The sequence below is a fragment of the Mustelus asterias genome, unplaced genomic scaffold, assembly GCF_964213995.1.
Source record: "Mustelus asterias unplaced genomic scaffold, sMusAst1.hap1.1 HAP1_SCAFFOLD_905, whole genome shotgun sequence".
NCBI classification, from domain to species: Eukaryota; Metazoa; Chordata; class Chondrichthyes; order Carcharhiniformes; family Triakidae; genus Mustelus; species Mustelus asterias.
Genome location: NW_027590851.1, coordinates 131,143 through 155,968, shown reverse-complemented (window position 1 = coordinate 155,968; position 24,826 = coordinate 131,143). Strand labels below are relative to the sequence as shown.

General features: G+C 43.5%; 1 long non-coding RNA gene across 1 annotated transcript in view; it reads right to left on the bottom strand.

Annotated features, from left to right (window-relative positions):
• Positions 1-349: 349 nt before the first annotated feature.
• LOC144487592 (uncharacterized) overlaps positions 350-24,826 on the bottom strand; it is a 144,301-nt gene continuing 119,824 nt past the window's right edge. Inside the window, exons 2-3 of the long non-coding RNA XR_013496437.1 lie at positions 6,611-6,721; positions 350-447 (exon numbers count right to left, since the gene is read on the bottom strand). This is a non-coding gene — a long non-coding RNA (uncharacterized LOC144487592). The remainder of the gene's footprint in view (positions 448-6,610; positions 6,722-24,826) is intronic.

Genomic DNA, 24,826 nt, shown 5'->3' with positions numbered 1-24,826 from the left:
TGAAATGAGTAAAGATCAGTGCATTTAAATACGTCACAAAACAGATGTTGGCTCCTAAATAAATTTCCAAATTTTGATTGGGTTACAGCGTAAACAATTCTATTATTAGCCACCATGAGCAGAAGGCTAGATAAACTGAATCGCACAAATTTCCTATTGTTTCATGTCTGACAAACTTACAGTCAGACAGATTTAACATAGAGCACTATATTTTCAACATTCAAAATTATTTGCTGGTGTTTACACAAAGCATTTCGACCATGCATAACCTGGTTTATGTCAGCCATTGTCTGCGCCATTGGTTGGGGCTTCATACAATATTGTTGGACTACGTTTGTTGGTGACTCTCTCACCTGTACATGCTCGAGTGTGTCAATTGCATTTGCTGTACCCATGCATGCATTCGTTGTCAGATTCAGTTTCAGAGAACCCCTGGCAGGAATCGCTCTGGAGGATTCAAGGGGATAGAGAGAGAGAATAAGCAATTTTAGAGAAACAGCAGTATTTAAAGAAAACAAGGCATTCTCCAGTCGTTTAGGCTGAACAGACATAGCACTGTCAGATGGTGTTCCTGCCTTTTTCCTGAATCTTTCAAACATTCTGTCTTTTTTTTTATCTCTTCTGGGAAAGAGGCTTGAAAGTGAGTTGCAGGTCAAGGCAATAATTACCTGCTGCTAGGGATGCTATCTGATGGCCTGTATTACCTTTGCAGTCATGCATTCTCCAGTCATTGGGGACTTCATGTTACCTATTCTAGTCACATCATTTTCTGCTGATGACAGCGTCATGCCTTCATCCATCACATTTACATTTCAAAATGCCAGTCCGTTGGTATTGATTAATTATTAACAACGCAGGTCACTTGTGAGAATTATCAAGTCTCGATTCCAGATTATTGTCCCCTTGCATTTCCATACTCTTTCCTTTAATACATACACATTTCAACATTGATTAAAGATGCCTCTCAGGACTGATTAGATGAAACTGTATATTAGTGGCAATAGCTAAATTACATCAACCATTGGTATGTATGATGAAAAGCAAAGCTACTGCTGAATAGGGATAAATGTGGAGCAGCTAGCTTGGTAGCGGAGTGCATTATTGCTCGAATATGTCACCAAAGGGGTTGTGTCCATGTGTGTGATTACCCAAGAGCAACTTTTTTATCGGGCTGTTTTCGAGGTGAGAATGAGGCCTGCATTTCAACTATTATGAAAATGGCTGCAGAGGTCCGGATCCACAAGACCTGCTGTGGTGCACACACCTACCATTTTAGCAGGGGGGTGAGGGGAATGGGGGTGATTTCCAAATCACACATCCATGGCTTACAGATGTAGGTGCCCACATAGACTAGCAGCTGCTTCCAGTCATGTCAGCATTCTGTCAGCAAGGAGGTAGGTCTAAACTTTACAAAGTTGCTTCAATAGGCGGGATACTCTTTTGGAAAGGTTTGGTATGCTTTTGGATTTGGTCCTAGGACTTATTTGGGGAGGTCAAGTGCCCTTTTGGATTGTTAAAAGTAGACATTAATACGTGTAAACAGTGCATAAACGCATTGGAACTATCAAACTCGTGGGCACTGTCAAGCTCATTGGAACTGTCAAAAAGAACTGTCAAAAAGTGCTGCTCCTTCCTCAGGTGAATGAGACTCACCTGAGGAAGGAGTTGTACTCCGAAAGCTCATGATTCCAAATAAACCTGTTGCATTTTAACCTGGTGTTGTGAGACTTCTTCCTGTAATTACCCTTGGACTAAATGGCTGGCTGGGCCATTTCAAGGGCAGTTAAGAATCAATCACATTTCTGTGGGTTGAGTATTACATGCAGGTCAGGCCAGGTAAGGATGGCAGATTTTCTTCCCTGAAGGACATTAGTGAACTAGATGGGTTTTTATGACAATCAACACGGTGGCACAGTGGTTCGCACTGCTGCCTCACAGTGCTAAGGGCTCAGGTTCAATTTCTGGCTTGGGTCGCTGTCAGTGTGGAGTTTGCACATTCTCCCTATGTCTGCGTGGGTTTCCTCCGGGTGCTCCCACAGTCCAAAGATGTGTGAGTTGGCCATGCTAAATTGTCCATTAGTGTCAGGGGGATTAGTAGGGTAAATATGTGTGGTTACAGCGATGGGGCCTGGGTGGGATTGTTGTTGGTGCAGGCTCGATGGGCCGAATGGCCTCCTTCTGCACCATAGGGATTCTATGATTCTTTCATAGTCACTATGATTAGCTTTTTAAAAAACTCTAGAGCGAATAATTGATTTTAAATTCCACCAATTGCTGTGGTGGGATTTGAGCCCATGTCCCCAGAGCATTAACAGATGTAGTGAATGAGAGTATTTTTTTGAAACAATGAAGTCTTCAGTAGACACTTAACTTTATTTTATCAACATGGGTTCTGAGGTGGATACTGGGTGAATTGGAATTATAGGTTTAAGGGCAAAGGATGGCGGTTGTGGGTATGTGTTGGCATGAGTTGGCTCCATGTCTGCATAGGGCCTATAAAAGACTGTGGGCCAATGGACGGAGGAACATGGATTGGAATGAAGCGTTATCTGGTGTATTTCCAAACTCTGATTGCTAGTGTCAGCTGTGCCTCCATTGATAGAACCTGGGCTTCCACAGCAGAAAGTTGTGGGCTCAAATATCATTCCAGAGACAGGAGCACGAAAAGCTAGGCTGATACTTCTGTGTCACGATGAGGAAGTGCTGCATGGTCAGAAGAACTGTATTTCAGATGCGAGATTAAACCAAGGTCCCCTTCTGCTTTTTCAGGAGGGTGTAAAAGATCCCATGGAGTTGACTGAAGAAACGTTGGAGAGTTATCCTCAGTGTCATGACTAATATTCATCCTTAAATTAATATCACTAAAAGCAGATTATCTGGTTATTACAAGATTGTTTGTGGGATTAATTGTGCACAACTTGGCTCGTGTTTCCTACCTATTACAACAATAATTACACCTTAGAAGTATTTAATTAGCTGAAATCTTAAAGTCCTATATAAATGTGTGACTTTCTTGCTTTTACTTAAAGCATCAAGTTTCTTACGTTACAGAAATGACCACACTTCATAAAGGCAAGGGTGGTTGAAGCAGATTCAATGGTAACTTTGAAAAGGGAGTTGAACAAATATTTGAAGGGGAGAAAACTGTCGGGTAAAGAATATGCGAGTGAGACTAATTGGATAGTTTTTTTCAAACAGCCAACACAGGCATGAGTGGTCAAATTGCCTCTTTCTGTGCTGTTGGACTGGAAAGAGTGTCATAGCAATTGTGCCGAGTTATTCCTGGAATTTATAATGTCGTGTGATAAGTAAAGGGCAGAAAGGTCCGAGATGCTGTGAATTTCTTGGCTGAGTACTGCACTGAAGGAATTCCAATTTCTCAGAAGCAGCACCTAAATTCCAATAATAAAATTTAAAAGAAAACAAGCTTAGAAAACTAACAGACAAGTAACCTCCTCCAAAAGGCAAGCACATCCTCACAATGTCAGCAACCGAAGTTCTGTTTGATCGAGGGGTAAATTGTAGCTGAATCTGGTCCTGTCATGTACACTTATAGCTGTGATTGTGGATAGAGATCAGAAAGGGGGAATCCTGATCAATTTTGGCCTCACGAACCCTGGAGCATTGAGATCAATTGTAATGCCTGGGTGAGATAAGCCAACGCAGTGCAAAAGTATCAATCTTGTGGCTTAATGCAGGTTTATACTACCTGCAAATCTGCGGGGGTCTGTGGGGGAGGGGATAAGGCTGATGTTCTGGCTACGCTTACTTTAACAGTATCTCTGGCCTGTGTTACCTTGGTAACCATAAGGCTTTGTATACCACAAGACTATTTTAATTATTTTAGGTTAAAATTATAATGCATAACAATGCATAAACAACAGACCCAGGACCTGTTTGAGATCACAGCGAGTGATCTGACTATTTTCCACAAGAGGAGGGAGTCCACAAGTCTTATCTTTTAAGATATTGGCAGATTTTCACAGAGATTTGTAGGATACATTATGTTCATTACATGTGATTAATCTATACATGTATAAGGGGCTAAATTGCCCCTTTAGTGCCCCAAGATGTGTCGGTTAGATGGATTAGCCATGGTAAATGTATGGGGTTACAGGGAGATATTGGGGAGAGGATTTTACTCTGTCAGAGAGTCAGTGCAGACTTGATGGGTCGAATGCCCACTTTGACACTGTAGGGATGCAGTGATGTACCCTATGGGCCATACTGACACTTGACCCACCTCTCCCTAGAACCAAATCCTGCAATGACTCCTTCCTTCTTGAATCAGAAACAAATTGATCAAGAAATTCTCCTGAACACACTTCAGAAACTCTTCCCCTCTCTGTCCTTTACACTATTATCGCAGTCTATATCAGGATAATTAAAGTTCCTTATTATCACTACTCTACAGTTTTTGCACCTCTCTATAATTTCCCTGCATATTTGCTCCTCTATATTTTTCCCACTAGTGAGCATCCTGTAGAATACACTCAATAGTGTAATTGCATCCTGAAAGTTTCATAACTTTAACCAAATACATGCTGCCCTTGACAACTTCAGAACATCCTCTCTCCCCAGCACTGTAATGTTCTTAATCAATACTGCCACCTTTTCCCCTTTCCAACCTTCCCTATTTTTCATGAACCTCCTTTATCCAGGAATATTTAGTACCCAGTTTTGCTCTTTTTTGAGCCAGTTTTCCATTATCATCATGTTCCCATGTGGCTATTTGTGCATGCAGCTCACCAACCTTATTTATCACACTCCCCATATTCAGAGAGTTGCAGTGTAAACCTATTTAGACCTTACTGCATTCCTGCTTAAGCCTGACCTCACCTTATACCTTACTATTTCTTACTCTAGTGCTGTCCGTCACTCCCAATCCTTTGTTCCCCTTGTTTCTTCTTCCTAATATCCAAGTTCGCATTGTCCTGCCAAGTTAATTTAAATTCTTGCTAACAGCACTAGCAAACAGCCCATGAGGACATTGTACCTGGCTCTGTTGAGCTGCAAATCATCAGGACTGTATTGGCTCGACCTTCGGACCAGTCCTAATATCACAGGAATATAAAGCCCTTGCTCCAGCATCATCTCTCCAGTTAGGCATTTATCCTCCTACTTTTATAAATTTTAGCATGTGGCATCGTGAGTAATCTAGTGATTACTAGCTTTGAGATCCTGCTTGCTGGGTATCTTTCCTAGCTCTCTAAAATCTGTATGCAGGACCTCGTTTTACCTGTATCATTGGGCCTGATATGGACCATGATCCTTGACTGTTCCTCCTCTGCTATCCTTCCTCAGTGTGTTCTGTAGCTGCTCAGTGACATCCTAGACCCTGGCACCTGGGAGGCAACATATCATCCAGGAATCAAGTATGTGGCTGCTAAAATGTCTATTTGTTCCCCTAATCATAGAATCGCCGATGACTATTACATTTCAGTCTTCCTCTTGGTCCACTATATAGCTGAGCCACCTGTGATGCACGCCCCAGAGGAATCATCACCCTCACCAGTATTGAATATGCGAATTAATTAAAGAAAACCAGCATCAATTTGTTAAAGGCAAATGGGAAAAGTTTAAAGTTTATTTATTAGTGTCACAAGTGGGCTCATATTAACACTGCAATGAAGTTACTGTGAAAATCCCCAAGTCAACACACTCCAGCGTCTGTTCGGGCACACGGAGGGGGAATTTAGCATGGCCAATGCACCTGACCAGCACGTCTTTTGAATTGTGGGAGGAAACTGGAGCACCCAGAGGAAACCCACGCAGACACAGGGAGAACGTGCAGACTCCGCACAGATAGCGACCTAAGCCAGGAATCGAACCCGAGTCCCTGGCGCTGTAAGGCAGGAGCGCTAACCACTGTGCCACTATGGATCTTGGACTTTATGAAGAGAGGCACGTGGTACAAAAGCAAGGAAAACACTGGTTCAGCATCAACTGGATTACTGTGTTCAATTCCTTGCTCCGCATTTTAGGAAGGCTGTGAAGGCTTCAGAAAGGGTGCGGAAAGAAATTACGAGACTAAGGATTACATTCCAAGGATGAGGGACCTAGCTACGTGGCTTGATGGAGAAGCTGGGGCTATTCTCCTTGGAGAACAGAAGGTTTTGATTGTAAATCTGATAAAAGTGTTCAATGTAATGAGGTTTTAAGACAGCTGGGGGTGATAGAGTGAAACTGTTCCTGTTGGCTGAAGGATGAAGAACCAGAAGACACTGTTATTACATTATTGGCAAGTTGAGGAAAAATGATTTTATGCAGGGTGTGGTTAGGATCTGGGATGCACTGCCTGGAAGTGTGGTGGAGGCAGCTTTAATTGTGGTTTTCAAAAGAGAATTGGATAAACACCAAAGGAAAAAGAAATGCAGTGCTATGGGGAAAGAGGGGAAGGGTGGAACTAACTGAGGTCGTTTCTTTCTGAAGCCTTCACTGTCTTCCTAAAGTGTGGTGCCAGAAATTGAACGCAATAATCCAGTTGATGCTGAACCAGTGTTTTCCTTTGCCTCTTACAGAGAGATAGTACGGACATGACAGGCTAAATGGCCTCCTTCAGTGCTGTGACATTCTATGATTCTATGTTTTGAGAAACCAATGAACTTACTTTGTCAGGTGAGCTCCATAATTAACCACACACTTTTTCTGAGGACCCAGGTTTTTCCACTTAAGGGCTGCCTTCAACATTCGGCCAGCGTCAAGCAAACCAAATCCATATCTATTGAACAAAAACAATTCCAATTGTTATTGAATATGCAAAGCTAGTGAAGAAAATTAACTAGCATCGTACCTAGCCCAGTGAAAAGATATCAGTGCAAGACTGCTGAAAAAGGCAGTGGACAGGGAATGTGTGGACTTTCTCTTTCTTCTTGTTCTTCAGATTCACGATTACAGATGAGACAGTGGTTCATTTATTTCACCGTAAAGACAATTTTACAATGTGTGTAGTGGTTCCCTTTTAACTGCAGCTCCATTTTCTGATGAATGCCACCTAACAGTTATTTTAAAGAGACCTTAAGAGATGATACTCAGCCAAACACGGATCGAGCTTTTTATTTACACTCTATTTGAGTTCATTGATAAAACAAAGGGGTTTTCTGTTTGTTTCAGCTGCTGATCCCTCTTTACAGCTTCTAGTGATGCATATCAGAAGCCGAGGCAATGCACTGGTGGGAAACTTGAAAACTAAAGACAGCTCATTGAAGACTGGAGGTTATCCACAGTCCATAGTTACTCATCAGTTCCTTGTCTTGGTGTTTTAAATGCTATCAAATTATTTAAATACAAAAAAATCTAAAGGACTTGGACACAAATGGAAAGCGTATCTCCTCAAATGGAAGCAAGTGCTTGGAATCAATGGATTTTTGTTTTATTAAAGGCTGATTCCAGCTGTTTGCAGGCTGACCATCATAGCTCACTGAAGATTGGAAGGAAATGACTAATAGTGGGAACATGAGGAAAAAAATGAAATAAAAAGAAACAGGAAAAATAATTCATTAAGAAAGATGAAATGGCAGCAGAAGATAGTTGCGTATCAGCTTAATGTTGCTTTTAATTGCTTCCAAAGCATGTGACCCCAGGACGAATAAAGATTTTCCCTTTTCTCAAAGACAGAACGAAAATCCAATTTATATTTAGACCATGAAAATTCACTTTAAAAATATTAGTGAGTTTTATTAATATGCACAAACCATGACCGAAAGGAACACATTTGGAAACTCTGGAACAGAAGCAAGTAATGGATGTTTATTCTCCATTCCATAATGAGAGCCTAAGCAATGAGGATGACTATCTGTGACCCTAACATTCTCCAGAAGTGTCAGGCTTTATCTGTCTGTTACTGCAGTTAATATCAATTCAGCAGGGGGGCACCCCATATGAATTTCTATGTGGGAGTTTGTGCCATTGGGAGCACATGTTGAATACCTTACTGCCCAGGAGTGTGATGAGAAGCATTGGTCCCAAGGTCCACGTTTTCATTTCCCTCCCAAGAAAGATGTTCTGAGTGTTTCCCTGCCGTCTTAGTACAGAGGCTGCAATTTACCTATAAATATTCTGTTTCCTTATTGAAACCAGACCACAGTCTGGAACTGGATCCTCAGATGGGTTCCACTTCTGGTATTCAGGGAGAAGTTACATTTGTTTCCACTTGGGGCACCAGCCCACTATTACATTGCCAGGGTGCAATACAGGAAATTCAGGCCTGGGAGTCCTTCTCCTTGGCTATACCCCCAACTATGTCACCATGTGTGAGGCAGGCAGATCAGGCTCACTTCCCACAACCGCGCCCCCACCCCCCCAACAACTAATCTCAGCAGAAACTCCAAGGGAAGGGCAGGGCCCTGTTATAGATACAGCAGGGCTATAACAAAGGACAGTGTTTGACCACAATAGATTTGTGCTTTACTTTCATCCCTTGATAGTTGTATCCGTGGAGTCATGATTTAGAGCAGTAATGGGCAACTTGGGTTGGTGAGTGGGCTGCTGGAGTGGTCTACTTTCATTTCAGTGGTCCGCAAGATTGAAATCGGCTTGTTCACTGACTATGACCCCATGAATAAGATTGAATACATTTAACAAATGCCATATGTTTCATAATGAGTTATAGAAAATGCTTAATCATTTATATATTAATAGAACTATCAGCTTCAAATAGTAAAAACAAAACAAATAGTTATGCTTTGATTGGGTGTGGAGGGAGCGCATGGCTCTCATAGTCAATGCAGTATGCATTCAGCACGCACCTCACTTCACATGTTCTTGCATTAAGCACACACTCAGAACCCTGATGGGACGCATGTGGTCCCCGGGCCACAGTTTACCCACCACTGATTTAGATGTTCCATGTGCTCACTTGTGAATGCCATGAAATAAAAGTAGTTTTCATCTGTTTCTCTTATAAATACTATCTCTACCACAGATAAAACATTTTCTACTGCTAAGGTTTGGCTCAAATTCCTAGAACCCTATTACATATCCATTATCAGTTAATCTGGATAGTGCATACAGGCCAACACAGGGGATACAATGATCTAATAATTTGGTTTGGTAGTGAGAGAACTTTTTTATAAAGTAGAATCTACCCAAGACGACAGAAATCTATGAAGGATCATCAATTATTCAGGGCAGATAAAAACTAACCAGGAATCAATGGAACCACCTTCCCGAACCAGACTTCTGCTGGATGCGGAATTAAGAACTAATGTGAATAGGTCTAAAATCTGTATTGAATGTCTATTAAATCAGTGCTTTTTAACGTTCCTTGATTGGGCAAGATATAACTATTGTCCTGCTAGCAAAGAAACATTGATTCAACAAAGGAAGAGAAATGGCTGATTCAAAACAGTCTCATATTCTGGTAGGGACTTGTAGGATAAGAACAAATCAGCTTGATCTTTCTGAAGAGTATTGTGTGAGGAAATGAGCAGGTAGGGCATTACAATGATCTGCGAGTTCATTGTTCCATTCCTTGACACTGTTTCGGCGAATCTCCTTACTGTATTTATAGCAGTGAAAGCCACAGCCACTGTTGTGTTGATTACTTTTTGCCATAGGGTCCTTTCAAGATCACAGTGGAGATTGCATTGGAATTATTCACAACACAGTATCCAATTTATTCAAGAGCAGATTTTTTTCTCAGTGTTTCCTTCATGCTTCATTCATTTTTACAGAAAAGAGGAACAATTGTCAGGGCGGCAGATGTTCTACCCTATTGCAGGATTTCCAATAGTGCAGGGTGTGCTTGACTACACACATGTTGAGATACAGGCAGCCTCTGAAAAATCCATTGGCCTACATTAGTCATAAAGAATTCCACTCAGGAAACATTTGGATAGTTGTTAATGCACAAAACATCATTGGGTTAATTAGTGCAAAATTGCATGTTTTCTTTGTGTTGGATAATAACTGTATTGCTTGAGGATGGGCTCATTTTTATGTAAGGTTGAAATACAAATGATAAAATTGCAATCAATCACAATGGGCAATCAAATGGTTGTGGAACAGACCATTAGAATACAGCAGGATAGCTAGTGCTGCCTGGGTGGATTAGGCAGCACTCATCATATTAGATTGGCTAGTATATAAAATCATTGCAACGTGCTGTGTCTGGCCTGGTGTGGTAATATGACACACAATAGGCAGGACAGTAAGTTGCAATGAAGAAATAAGAACCCTATGAATGGATATAGATAGGTTAGGAGAGTGGGCCAAAAGATGGCAGGTGGAGTTTAACGTGGAGAAGTGTGAGGTCATGCATTTTGGTCGGAAAAATGGGAAGGTGACTTATTATCTAAATGGGGAGAGACTGCGGGGTGCTCCGGTGCAGAGGAATCTGGATGTCCTCATTCATGAGTCCCAGAAAACTAGCATGCAGGTACAGCAGATAATAAATAAAGTGAATAGAACATGGGCATTTATAGCTAAAGGAATAGAATAAAAAGGTAAGGAAGTATTGTTGCAATTATACAACGCATTGTTGAGACCGCACCTGGAGTATTGTGCACAGTTTTGGTTCCCGTATTTGAGGAAAGAATTAGTGGCATTGGAGGCAGTTCAGAGGAGGTACACTGGATTGATTCCAGAGATGAGGGGTTTGTCGTATGAAGAGAGATTGAACAGTTTAGTCTTATACTCTCTGGAATTTAGAAGAATGAGGAGAGATCAAATTGAGGTATACAAGTTGATAAAAGGTATGGATAAAGTAGACGTGGAGCGGATGCTTCCTCTTGTGGGGCATTTTAGGATGAGAGGTAGCAAAGTTAGGAAAAGGGGTAGCAAAGTTAAAACAGAATTGAGGAGAAACTACTTCTCCCAAAGGGTTGTGAATCTGTGGAATTCGCTTCCCCGAAGTGCGGTGGATGCTGGGACAGTGAGTAAATTTAAGGAGGAATTAGATAGATTTTTAATTGGTAATGGGTTGAAGGGTTACAGGGAGAAGGCAGGAAAATGGGGATGAGGAGACTATCAGCCATGATTGAATGGTGGAGCAGACTTGATGGGCCGAATGGCCTAATTCTGCTTCTATATCTTATGAATTTATGAATTAATAATGGAAAATGTGCTATTACAAATGTATGCAATAAAAATACAGGATGGGGGTCTTCAATGAGCAGGCCCAAATGCTATTCCGCCATCACTGTTTAGAGACCAGCTTAATCAAGTCATTGAAAACATCTTTCTTTGGAATTCATTCTTTCGAAGAACAATTTTTACTTGACCAGCACTCAGATTTAAACCACTGAAAGATTTTCAACTATTCACTCTGTAGGATTTCAGTTATGGCTTAGTGGGTCACACTCTGACCCCTGAACCAGATGGTTGTTGGTTCAGCTCCCACTCCAGAGCATAAAATCCAGGCTGACCTTTCAGCTCAAGTGCTGAGGGAGCTCTGCGTTGTTAAAGATGCCATCAGATTAGATATTAAACCTGTCTGTCCCTACAAGTGCATATAGAAGAGCCCAGATAAGCACAGGCATTCTCCTCCTGCCTTGGGCAATAGTGATCCCTGAACCAATGTTAATAAAGGAGATGATCTGATCATTATCTCTTTGCCGTTTGTGGAAGCTTGCTAGACGCACATTAGCTGCTACGTTGTACCACTGACTATTCGTCCAAAAGTTCGTCATTGGCTGTATTACACTTTGGAACCCTTGTGAAAGGCACCATCAAACCGCAAGCCTCACCTCTCCTTTTGGTGCCGGCTGTATGATGCAAGATGCGCATCAGAACTCCACGGATGTCCCAACATGCTGACCTCCGTGGCAATTGCCTAAGAGGTTTGAACTTCCAATGGGCAATTTCCCAGCTACCCGGGATGCGCCCGCTCTCTCCCCCCACCAACCACTATGCCAGTCTCTGATGCCGAGTTACAGTTGGAGACTTCAGACAGCTACTTGGGATCAATCTAGACACCTACCTCCTACCACCACACCCACCTACCTCCCTACCCACCTGCTACCCAATCCAACAGCCACCCTACCCACAACCACATCAAAAATCTGTCATTCTACCCACTTGCCACCCTACCTGCCTACCATCTCACCCACCTGCCGGCCTAGCTACCTGAAAAGCTACCCAGCTGCTAAGCTACCCATCTGCCACCCTAATCACCTGTCACCCTAGCCACTTGCCACCCTGTGCACCCAGTAACCAACCCATCCATCATTTTACTCACCTGTAACTCTGCCCACTTACATCACCCTCCTACTTACCCTATCACCCCATCCATTCATTCATTCATCTACTCACCTATTTGCTAACATTCATCCATTCTCCTACAAACCAACATTCACACTGGACATTTAAGCTAACCATACAGCAACTAATGCCATAATAAGGGGGTGTGTCCATCCCATCCCCCATACTCTCATACTCGCTAGCAACAACCCCTGACCCTCCATCCACCTAATTGGTCACCAGGACCCCATAACCATCCTGGTTCCATGGTCAAAGTGTCCCTTATTTTCTATCATAAAAGTTAGTCACACTGACCAAAAGACTGGGAAGATTCAGCCCTATAATTTAGCTTAATGAGTGGCAAAAGTAGGAAATGCAGCTGGTTAAACTATGATTAAGCTGCATGACTCCTGATAGGTCCGCAGCGGTTGTCATTTTGATACCAGTGTCAGCAGTAGAGCCATTATTAATTTGCAGTCAAAGGGAGAACCTTTCCTGACAGAGGCTGATCCATTTTGATGGCATATTTTAGTCCCTGTGCAGAACCCCACATTCAGCGATTTGTGTGGTCAATGTGAGAATTTTATACTGTACATATACCAAGGAATCCTGACATTTATTAACCAAGTAACTAAAACTGTTCGGTAATTATTGCCAAACAGAACACCTTTCATGAGGTTCAGCTTAGTTGCGATATAAACTCCATCGAATGTAACAAGATATCCTGGGGGCGATTCTCCCAAAGAAATTCCAGTGTTGAATTTGTGTGAAAACTGGAGTAAATCATGCTTTTTTAAAGTGGGAGTTCAGAGAAGAATCTCCCATAGTCTGTGCATTGCTGAGTGCACCAGCGAGAATCAGGTTAGAAATCAGTGGGTGGGGCCTATTCCTGCCCGGAAGGCTCGCAGCATAGCGCTGAGCAGGCCACTGTGCATGCGTCAATCTGTTAGCGCTGAGATCGGCGCATGCGCAGTGGCCTCGGTCTGCCGGCCTCCCGATTGCTGGCCAGCTTGATCGCCGGCCAGTGCCGTGACCCTTGCAACGCCGGCTCTCTCACCCCACCCCCCAGGCCCGATCGCTGGTCCCCCAAGCATGCCCAGGCCCTCCTTGAACGCCCCAGCCCTGATCTACCAATCCCCCCTTCACCAGCAGTACCGACCACCTGTCCACCCCCCCGCCACCCACTCCCCACTCCCGCAGCTCATCCCCCCCCCCCACCCTGGCAGGCCGAACCACCCCCCAACCCCGATGGCCAGCCTCAATCACTGGCCTCCCTCCCCGCTACTCGTGATCTGTATGCAGAGTGACAGCAGGACCACCCATTCCGATCGCCCCCAGAGGCCCCGCCCCTTGGCACTGCCCTATGCCTGGTGGGCACTGCCAAGGTGCCCCCTGGGCATTGGCACTTTGCCCCTCGGGCAGTGCCAGGAGGCACAGGCAGGCACTGCCAAGGTGCCAATGCCCATGGGGTACCTGTCTTGCCACCCAACCCTCTGGGGGGGCTTTGATTGCCCCCCCACTTCACTCCAGCAGGGTCAGGCACCAGCTGCCCGTTAGTGGTGAGCTACTGTAAACCCTGCTGGAGTGAACCATTCCTGGAGGCGAGGTTGGGCGGCAGGGGGGCGGGGAGAAGAGGTTAGCGGGCCTGGAGACTTCAGTCCTGGGCCTGCTAATTATATTCAAATTATGTTAAAATGACATCTCGAAGGTATTAGGCAGCTCTGCACCTATTTCCAGTGCGGAGCTGACGGCGCCGGAATCCAGCGTTGGGAGAGGCGCTCGGGGCTGGACGCCCAGCGTGGATTGCGCTAATCTGGCCCCGCTGAAATCTCTCGACCTGCTGCACTAAAAAATCAGCAGGATGGGAGAATCACCCCACCTTGAGTTTGCACGCACGCCATCCTCACCACCACAACAAGGTGGAAATATGTATCGCCATTCTAACTTAAAGATGTTGAACTCTGAATATTGTTCAATGATCCTACGTGTGCTAATAGCCACACTAACAACTGGTTTAAGATAATCAGTTGAGCTTGTAACGTGGCTCATTTACACTTGCTCAGAGCCACCCACATTCGTATGCAGGGACTCACTCTCGGCAAACAAAAGGAATACGTTCAAGCCTTGTATCTTTTTTAACTTACTCGTGAGCATGGGGAACCTATGGCACCCCATTGCTTTCTCCATGATAACACCTTGATCAATCAAGCCAACTTGCCAATCACTCAGCATCTGAAAATTCGTGATTATTTGAAATTTGGCATTCTTGCCTTTGTCCTCTAAGAGAAAAGGGCAAATCTTCTGCCATTGGTGTATACTGCCAGGAATGGGAATATTGTGTGACCAATTGAGCCACTTAAATAGCTAATTAAAGACGATTTCCACATCTATGGGTATTTGTCCCGTGCTGGGAGAGCATGCTGCCATGTGGGGAGACCACCCAGCAAACTCTGGCAGGCTCCCAGCAGGTTTTAGGGAGCTGGGGGTGGATGGCCCACCAGGAGACCCTCTGGCACGGCCACCCTCGTGACAAAGATGCCACTGATGCGCAATAACCACCTCTCCCCTCACTCGTAAGGGCCTGTTTGCTTGGTGCCATCTCCCCTCAATCACATTTAGCTAATGGTGCCTCTGCTGAGGCTGCTGGCTCTCTGATTAGGCCGTCAGCACTTGGGGGAAGACAACAATCATTAATTGGATGACAGCCCCGGTGGTGACAACTGCCAGCAATCTGCCATCCCAGAACCCACCTGTGGCCTAAATGGGGTTGACCACCACTTCAGCAACATAATCACCTATACAATTCATCCCAAAGTTTGCTAAAGACCTTTATGTGAGGACATAAATTTCCCCATCTATGTCAGTGATTCCTTGTTGTTGACAGATGTTATCATATTCCAATAGCCTATAAGGGCATTAGTAATAAAACTGTTAAGTGTCAAATATGTTGCTCGGACCACTGCCAGATAGAGTTACTCTAAAACAGATTAATTTTTCTCTCATTTATTCTCTACATTTTCCCTCTTTTACCAACAAAAATTATCGGTTTATTCCTTTCTTCACTTTACTAAGCATGCTTGGGGCTGGATTCAATGCAGCCCATTGTGGCAAGAACATAGCAGCCAGGTCCACTTAATCATGAGGTAGGCCCCAAAACCTGGTGGCTGCAAAACCTTCCGAGATTATGTTGGAGAGTGGGAAGTGCTGATGATTGTTCCTGGCTGCCAGCAGTGACGTGATGTCAATTTAGTTCATTAATGAGCCAATTGACATCCATTATCCCTAAACTCACCCCAATTTAGTAGTGGCACAGGGATTAAATAAGAGCCACATGGCTTTCTGAATTTCCTGAAGGCCACCTGGCAAAGCCTGTCAGGATCACCTGTGGCCTTTTTGGGAGGTCCCTCTGATTGGGAGATCTGGCACTGGGAAAGGCGGGTGAGCCCTTGCCTATGAGCGACTTCTGTCACTCCCCAAACCGTCCCTGTGACCCTAACCCTGCGATTCCCATTTTTCCCTCATTCACCTTTGGCCTGGGTGGGTTTGTCACTGATTCTGGGTCTCTGGTGGGTGCATTGCCAGCGTCTGTCACCGCTGGCAGTCACATCTCTCCACTTCCTGCGCCAAGGCTCCCAATGCAGAACTGAAAAATCTTGGAGCATGCTCTCTGCCAACTTGTGCAATTTTTGTGTCTGGACCACATCGGTATGACTTTTATAATGACTTCCAGCACCTACTTCAGACAGAATTTCAGAGGTGCAGGCTGGCTTGAAGTAGGGCAGGCTAACCTCAACTTGTGCTGGCCTGTCACGATCTTGCACCCTCTGCTCAGGCATGCAGCTCCTGTGCTTAATGCTTGCTGCATGCTGCAATCATTTAAATTAAGTTTGTGTTGTTTGCATTGGAAGCAATGGGCAGGGTGGATCATATATAGCAATCCTGAGCCTTGGGGGGAGTTGTTGGAATTGTCTGGCCGTGACTTTTAAAAGAGATATCAATGAAGTAACAACAGTGGGAAGATGGTTTGGAGCAGCTTCAGGGAAATGTGTTGGCCTTCCTTAATGCTTATATACACATTTGCTTCCTCCCAAGCAAATCCATAGTTTTATTTAAATCTCGGCTCTACAAGCACTGGCAGCCATCTGATACAGGTAGTTATTCATGTGCTGTGCATGAGCCTAAACAGTGACTGCTGCTGGACGCTCAGTCATGAAGATCTGTTTTTTTTAAATAAGTGTCACAAGTAGGTTTACATGAGGGCAGAAATTTACAGTTTGCGGTAATGGCGAACAATTCTATTCAAAATAAAATCTCCTCTGGGGAAGAAGGACTTCTGATGTCTTTGACAAAAGCATTAAGCAAGGATCAATGTTGCCACACTACCCAGGAGGATGTGGAGGCTTTGGAAAGGGTACAGAAAAGGTTTACCAGGATGTTGACTGGTTTGGAGGGTATTAGCTATGAGGAGAGATTGGACAAACTTGGTTTGTTTTCATTTGAATGTCGGAGGCTGAGGGGCGATCTGATAGAAGTTTACAAAATTGAGAGGCATGGATAATCGGAATATTTTTTCCGAGGGGAGAAATGTCGATTACTAGGGTTAAAGATTTAAGATAAAAGGGGGAAAGTTTAAAGGTGATGCGAGAGGAAAGTTTTTACACAGAAGGTGATAAGCGCCTGGAATGCACAGCCAGAGGAGGTGGTAAAAGCAGACACATTGGCAATGTTTAAGAGGCACCTTGACAGATACATGAATAGGCAGGGAATAGAGGGATGTGGACTGTATAGAGGCAAATGTCTTTAGTTTAGAAAAGCGTCATGTGTCAGTGCAGGCTTGGTGGACCGAAGGGCCTGGTCTTGTGCTATACTGTTCTTTTGTTCTTTTATTTAACAACAGTACTTTCTAATCTCTTTGGAAAATGTTAATTTCCACTCCGTGACGGGTTTTGGTGTTTTTATTCCTCAAGTACACTACAACACATTCTCCCTTGATGTGGATGTGGTTTAACTTTAAATTTGTTGCTAATGCCAACTAAATACAAACTGAGTCATTAAATTTAAGTCTCATTCTAGGTTGCTGTATATCTGCTGACAAAGGAGAACAATAATGTGGTGATGTGATGTCACTACATTGTTGCCTTTCTGGAAGTTGGCACAGGTAACATATTGATGATGATGAAATCCATTAAAAAAAAATTTAGATCTCAGGTTTGCATCCATTAAGCTGAGGAATACAAGTCCTCAGGAAGGAGGGTTTCCAAGTGCTGCCTGCAGGAATCCTGACTTGAGTGCTGTACTTATGTTTTGGGGGGGTAACAGTGACTGTTTTGCAGCAGTTTAACATCTGTCCAGCAGCAAGTTAAACCACCCAGTTCAATTTGATAATCATGACGGAACCCCTTAATAAGCACAACAAACCTGTGGAGCCAATATCCACACAATCCATCCAGTAATCCCGACAGTTAATCGGAAACATGTAAACTGGAGTTCCAAAAACAAAAAGGGCAGGTGTTGCCGGCTTCAAATTGCAATTTATCATCGGAATATCCAGGAATGCAGCCTACTCCTCATCCATTTGGCATAAATAGATTAGTTGTAGAAAAACTCCAACTGAAGAATTCGGCAAGTGATGAGGAAATAATATCAGGTTGTTCAAATGACTTCCAAATACCAAGCTATAGTGACCACCAGTGCAGGATCATAGGATGCAGGCAATGCTGAGGTGAAATACTTGAATTTGAGAGGGTGGAAGGAGCATCTCAGGCTAAAACGGTCAAATCCATCTCCTCGTTTTCATGTCAGTGTTCCACACTTTCATTGATATGAAACAGAGACTAAAATACATGTCATTACAATAATTGCATTAGGTACAGGAAACTCATCTTTTATTCTCTCCCTATGCAGCATTCCCCATTGTTCAAACATTGGTAACCAAAGCTTATGCTATGATTGGCAAGGGCTCGACTTCTAGAGCTACCTCAGCAAGTACAGGGATTGAACCCACATTGTTGCTATTCTTCTACACTACACCAAGCCAACTGAGCTAACTGACCCCTTTCATTTATTAAACACATCTAGAAATTATTTGTAACCATGACAATATTATTATTGTGACATCCCATTAATGTCTGCTTTTCTTTAGTCTCCAAATTGAATACATAGGAAGGTGAAATTTCTCAGCAAATCCAGCACATTTACCATGCTGGAATATTGTTGAAAATGATTTCTGTGAGAAAAGTTGGGTGGAAACCTTTATCACCTAGCTTCCACTTTTGAAACACTTTCTCCTAAGACTTACTCGCAGTTCTGTGGCTCATCTGCCATCTGATGACTGAACTAGCCTCATTAGACTCTGTCCAAATGAAAGCCAGTGACAAGATCCTCTGAGTATCCTGCAAATATACATGTGTGTTCACTGGGATATCAGTGTGACATTGCAGGAGCTCAATGGTGGAAGGTTTAAAGGTGGGAATGGTCTACAGCATCAGTCAAGAAGATAGAGTGAATGAAGATAAGGCTGGAAGTTGAGTGGGTGCCAAGCAGCTTGTGAGTAAGGAGTGCATTGGGCTTCTAAAATTGAGAAAGGGGTTTAGCATTGTGCATGTAAGCAAGTTCTGTGCCATGAACTTGGTCGCTATGGTACAGCCCATCTTAACCAGAGAGTATGATGAACATTCAGTTATGGAAGTGCTGTTTTCAGACAGTGGAGAGTATGCTGGTGTTGAGGGTGGGTAAGTCAAGAAAGGGAGTGATATACCCTGCTAAGGATGTGGAACTTATTGTGGTGTTGTTCTTTAGTTCTAATGATGAGGAGGGTCAGTGGTCAGTGCTCACTCCTCCAGGTGGCACAAGTGATAATTTTCGAAGACTTGGCAGTATCCATATCCAGGAGTCTGTTCATCCTGTGTCAGTGCCACCCAGGATGGTCCAATCGAGTGAAGCTGTGTAGTCTTCACCTCTGACTTGGTGCCATATTATCTGGGTATGGACAGTGCTTAAGTAATCATAATTCTGAACAAGTGCAGTAAAACATTGTTAAGAGGTGCAGCAAAGTTTTCTTAGGGCAGGAGGTACAAAGGGGCAAGTATTGTTCCTTTGTCTGCCAACTTCCTGCTGAAGCATGCAGCCTAAACTCTCTTTTTTAAGATTGCACAGACATTTCCAGGTAGTTCAGGTTCTTGTACCAATCTCACACCAATTCTTACACCAATGGGTATGCAAGCCAGAAAACCCAAGAACCTCATGTGTGTCTCCCTCTACAGGCCAACTGCAGATGCACCTTTTTTTTAAGAAGATGCAATAATGATCTCAGTCATTTGATGGAAATTCTAGACCAAGAACTTTAATAGGCAGAAAGAACTGTGCTCAGCCTAGATTTTTTGCAGAATGTACAGTAAATGTCACTGCTCTAGGTCAGATCACAGGTAGCTGTCATCAATTCTGATCACAAGTTCGGTCAGGAGAGGAACACATAGTTTGGATGTCATTTTGCCGATCAGCAAACACTTATTAATGCCAGAGATTCTTGGCTACACATGTTTGAATGCTTAAGTCCCAGTTTGGACAAGCCATCTTCCACCAGTCAGAGAAGGATAAACACAATGTACTCAGGTATATAACCAAAGGGTCAGTAGATGTATATGGGTGTCATAACAAAGATAGATGGATCAACTCCCACCCAGAGATAATCATTGGGGTTCATTGGTGAACGCAATGATCGCAAGCTGATACAGAAACTTTTTGAATCAGACGAGTCAATGTTTTTAAGAGGAGGATAAATTGAGCTTCTGAGAATTTGCTGCATCAGTTTCAGAACATTACATTGAGCAATAAACCCCTAATATTAACTTTGGGACATAGTTACTCCCTCAACTCTCATTAAGTCAGCACTTACATTGTCACATGACACCAATACACTTACACTCATTCTCTCCTTAACCAGCCTGAACATTCATTCAATGATGGTTAGCCTTGGCAGAGGAGAATAGAGTGCAGAGGCAACATTGAGAGGGTGGGACTCAACATGAGTGAACACAACTCATGTTTATCTCAGATGATTCAAAGTTCCTGCACTCTGGGTAGCTGGAATAAAAGTCACCTAACTTTTAAGAGAGCATCAATGATAAATTTCTCTTGATTTTTAAAAATAAAATCCAAATTTGATAGAATCAAGTATCTCCATTTAAAGGCTGCGCATATCATAGCATTTTACTTTTGTAACAGTAATTTATATTGCGTGATTTGAAGGGAAATGCCATTACATAATCAAATAAAATATTGACATCAGATATCATTAGCACAATTCATTCATATGTTATATTTAATAGCAAAATGGTTATAACCTCCAAATTCCATTTAGATAGGACAAACATTTTTTGGCTTATTGGGGAAATTGTACTTTGTAATTAACCTAATTTGCATATATAAAGTGTGCCTAATGAGCAACATGCACTGATATGCTGCTTTTTAACATAATGAATATATTCTGCAACTTTCATAAAGATAGGCCTTACTGTTTTTGAGTTATAGAGGAAAATCTATTTTGTAATTAACCTAATTAGAATATGTAAATCAGACTAATTAGCACATTGTTAATATGTTCTCCCATGCAGCATAACAAATGTGCCCTCTAAGTTTCTCAAAGATAGTGCTCATATTGTGCAATTATTAATGAAAATGTGGAAAACTTTACTTTGACAATTGTGCCATTGCAGAGGCAAAGTATAATCATGGTTTCGTTATTTATCAGAGTTCAAAAAGAATGTGTGCTACATTGTAAATTATAGAAGAGTATCATTTTTACATGAAATACTTAAAGCTGTATTCTTGAACTGTCTCTTATTTTACTGAAACAAACTTACTGGGTGGCACAGTGGCACAGTGGTTAGCACTGCTGCCTCACAGCGCCAGGGACCCGGGTTCAATTCAAGTTTGCATGTTCTCCCTGAGTCTGCGAGGGTTTCCTCCGGGTGCTCTGGTTTCCTCCCACAGTCCAAAGATGTGCAGGTTAGGTGCATCGGCCATGTTAAATTCTCCCTCAGTGTTACCGAACAAGGTGCCGGTGTGTGACGACTAGGGGATTTTCACAGTAACTTCATTGCAGTGTGAGTGTAAGCCTACTTGTGACTAATAAATAAACTTTATTCGATGCTACAATGAGTTCACAGGGAAACCTCTGTGACTTAGATTTGAATCCAAGCAAAATTAATGGAATGCAAGTTTTATCCCCTCATTGGCTGCTGTGTGAGATCATTCTGTACCATTAAAGTTATTAGTTACCCCCCCCCCCCCCCCCCCCCCCCCCCGAACCCCACTGCCGAGGACAAAACAACCTAGGACTAGATTTCTGCAGAGCCGGGACAACTCTGGAGTTATTTAAAAATGGCAGGTGGGACCAAATTCTCAGATACCCGCCACCATACCCGTAGTGACAATTTTCCTCAGGCTGAGATAAAGGTGCAACCTGTACTCCAGATCTGGCTGGTTTCATTGCGGGGGTTCGCATCCCCAAACTCCCACAATTTTCATGGAGTTGGATTAGCTTTTCCATGACTTGTAGTTCATGGTCCCTTAGAGGATTCATGAGCCATTGTCTAGATTCAGGAACTATTTGAAAGATAAGTTCAAACCCAAGCTCCCCAGCTAATTCACATGACCCCCCATACACTTTATGCCAACTCAATGCCAACAAAGTCCCCCATCCACCTCTCATGGTCTCTCATACTCTCCATGCCAACTCATGCCCTTTCTTTGCCCACTCAACTAGTATTCACTATATACAGAACCAATGGGCCATATAATAACAATGGCAAGTGTGGAACTGCTGAGAAAGTAAAACACCCGTTCAGGAATGTACTTTCAAATAAAACTGCTGTTCCCACAACCTTAGGAAAGTGTCAATCAGATAGATTACTAGATTATCAATAACAGGCTTCAGATACTTCTCACCTCTTAGTCTTGACTAAATAAACACTGAGACATTGACAAAATAGATCACAAAGGACAACTTATTATAACCACTTAAAGATGTCAATCAAGCAAAGCCAACAACTCACTTCACTTGAAAAAACAAATTTCCTACTGAACGAATGGGCAGGATTTTACAGTCCCATTGAGGAAGGGCCTGGGCCAGAAAATGCAGTGAGCGATTCAAAAATCTTCAGCAGGACCAGAAAATCCTGCCTGCAAGACGGGCCGTAAAATTCCACTCAATGCTTCTATTGGATTGAACTCTCAATGTTCATTGAGGGGCCAGGTGGAGCAGGAATGCTCCTTCAGGCTCCATAAAGAAAGATCAGATCTTTGTTGCCCTGAACTCCTCGCCACAACTGATATGGACCTTCTAACCAACCTCCTTCAGCACTCGCCACCTCCATGGCCAGATATGGTCTGCTTCCGGGAACAGCGGGAACGATTCTGTCTTGTGCCTGCATCTGCCCCGGAGAAAGCATTTTGTGTGACGTGGCTTTTACACTGAAGCAGGTCTGGAGCTACCCAACTCAGTAGTGAGAAACTGCCCCCTAGTGTTCTGCATCATTTTCAGTAACTTGCAAAGCCCATTCAAAGATATCAAAAGAGTGCAGGAAATCGAAACATGACAGTTGTGCACTACCAGTATTATTCGGAGGTTGGGGGATACTGTGCATTGTTGATCTAGAATAGAGGCACCCAGTGGGGAATGAAGAAAATCCGACAGCCTTGGAGGCCATCTGGTAGAACCAAGAGAAGGTGACCAGCAAAAGGGTGCGTTGTTTGTGGTGTGCAGTGGGGGTTGTGTTAAGTGGGGATTGTGTTTTTTTCTCCCAGGGTGGAAGAGTCAATTACTAGGGGGGCATAGGTTTAAGATGCGAGGGGCAAGGTTTAAAGGAGATGTATGAGGCAGATGTTTGACACAGAGCGTAGTGGGTGCCTGCAACTTGTTGCCGGGGGAGGTAGTGGAAGCAGATACGATAATGACTTTTAAGGGGCATCTTGACATGTACATGAATAGGATGGGAATAAAGGGATATGGTCCCCAGAAGGGTAGGGGGTTTTAGTTAAGTCGGGCAGCATGGTCGGTGCAGGCTTGGAGGGCCGAAAGGCCTGTTCCTGTGCTCTATTTTTCTTTGTTCTTTGGAAGTCGAGCTTTCCAAGAGCCTCATGGTGGTGAGGAGTTCAGGGCAGCAAAGGTCTGATCTTTCTTTATGGGGCCTGAAGGAGCATTCCTGCTTCACCTGGCCCCTCAATGAACATTTTTCTTAGCTTTTAGTGGACTTGCTGACCCAACAAGGATGTCCATCAGGGTGGTCAAGGAGACACTTCACTCAATAACAGCATAAAATTGCCATTGCTTTCTTACAGAGAGGGGATTCCACCAGGCTACTAATCCTGAGTTCTATGCTTAGGCACTGAAAACATGGGTTTGAATATCACCATGACAGCTGATGGAATTTAAATTAATAAATCTTCTTTTCAGTAATAGTGACCATGAAACAATTGTCGATTGTCGTGAAAAATTAAGCCATCTTGTTCACTAATGTCCTTTAGGAAAGTGGATCTGCCATCTTTATCTGGTCTGGCCTACAAAGAACAGTACAGCACAGGAACAGGCCCTTCAGCCCTCCAAGTTGCGCTGATCATGTTGTCCTATCTAGATCAACCGCTTGTATCCCTCTATTCCCCGTCTATCCAGGTGTGCAGTGGGGACACATTCCATGTGTCTATCCAGATAAATCTTAAGTGTCGCTACTGTAACTGCCTCAACCATCTCACTTGGCAGTGCGTTCCAGGCTACCACCTGTGTAAAAAAACTTCCCCCGAACATCTCCACTGAATCTTTCCCCCATGTGACTCCAGACCCACAGCAATGCAGCTATCACTTAAATGGTTTCCATAGAACCATAGAAAATTACAGCTCAGAAACAGGCCTTTTGGCCCTTCTTGTCTGTGCCGAACCATTTTTTGCCTAGTCCCACTGACCTGCACTTGGACCATATCCCTCCACACCCCTCTCATCCATGAACCCGTCCAAGTTTTTCTTAAATGTTAAAAGTGTTAAAAGCATTTACCACTTTATCCGGCAGCTCATTCCACACTCCCACCACTCTCTGCGTGAAGAAGCCCCCCCTAATATTCCCTTTAAACTTTTCTCCTTTCACCCTTAACCCATGCCCTCTGGTTTTTTTCTCCCCTAGCCTCAGCGGAAAAAGCCTGCTTGCATTCACTCTATCTATACCCATCAAAATCTTATACACCTCTATCAAATCTCCCCTCAATCTTCTACGCTCCAGGGAATAAAGTCCCAACCTATTCAATCTCTCTCTGTAACTCAGCTTCTCAAGCCCCGGCAACATCCTTGTGAACCTTCTCTGCACTCTTTCAACCTTATTTACATCCTTCCTGTAACTAGGTGACCAAAACTGTACACAATACTCTAAATTCGGCCTCACCAATGCCTTATATAACAACAAAAAAGAACAAAGAACAATACAGCACAGGAACAGGCCCTTCGGCCCTCCAAGCCCGCGCCGCTCCCTGGTCCAAACTAGACCATTCTTTTGTATCCCTCCATTCCCACTCCGTTCATATGGCTGTCTAGATAAGTCTTAAACGTTCCCAGTGTGTCCACCTCCACCACCTTGCCCGGCAGCGCATTCCAGGCCCCCAC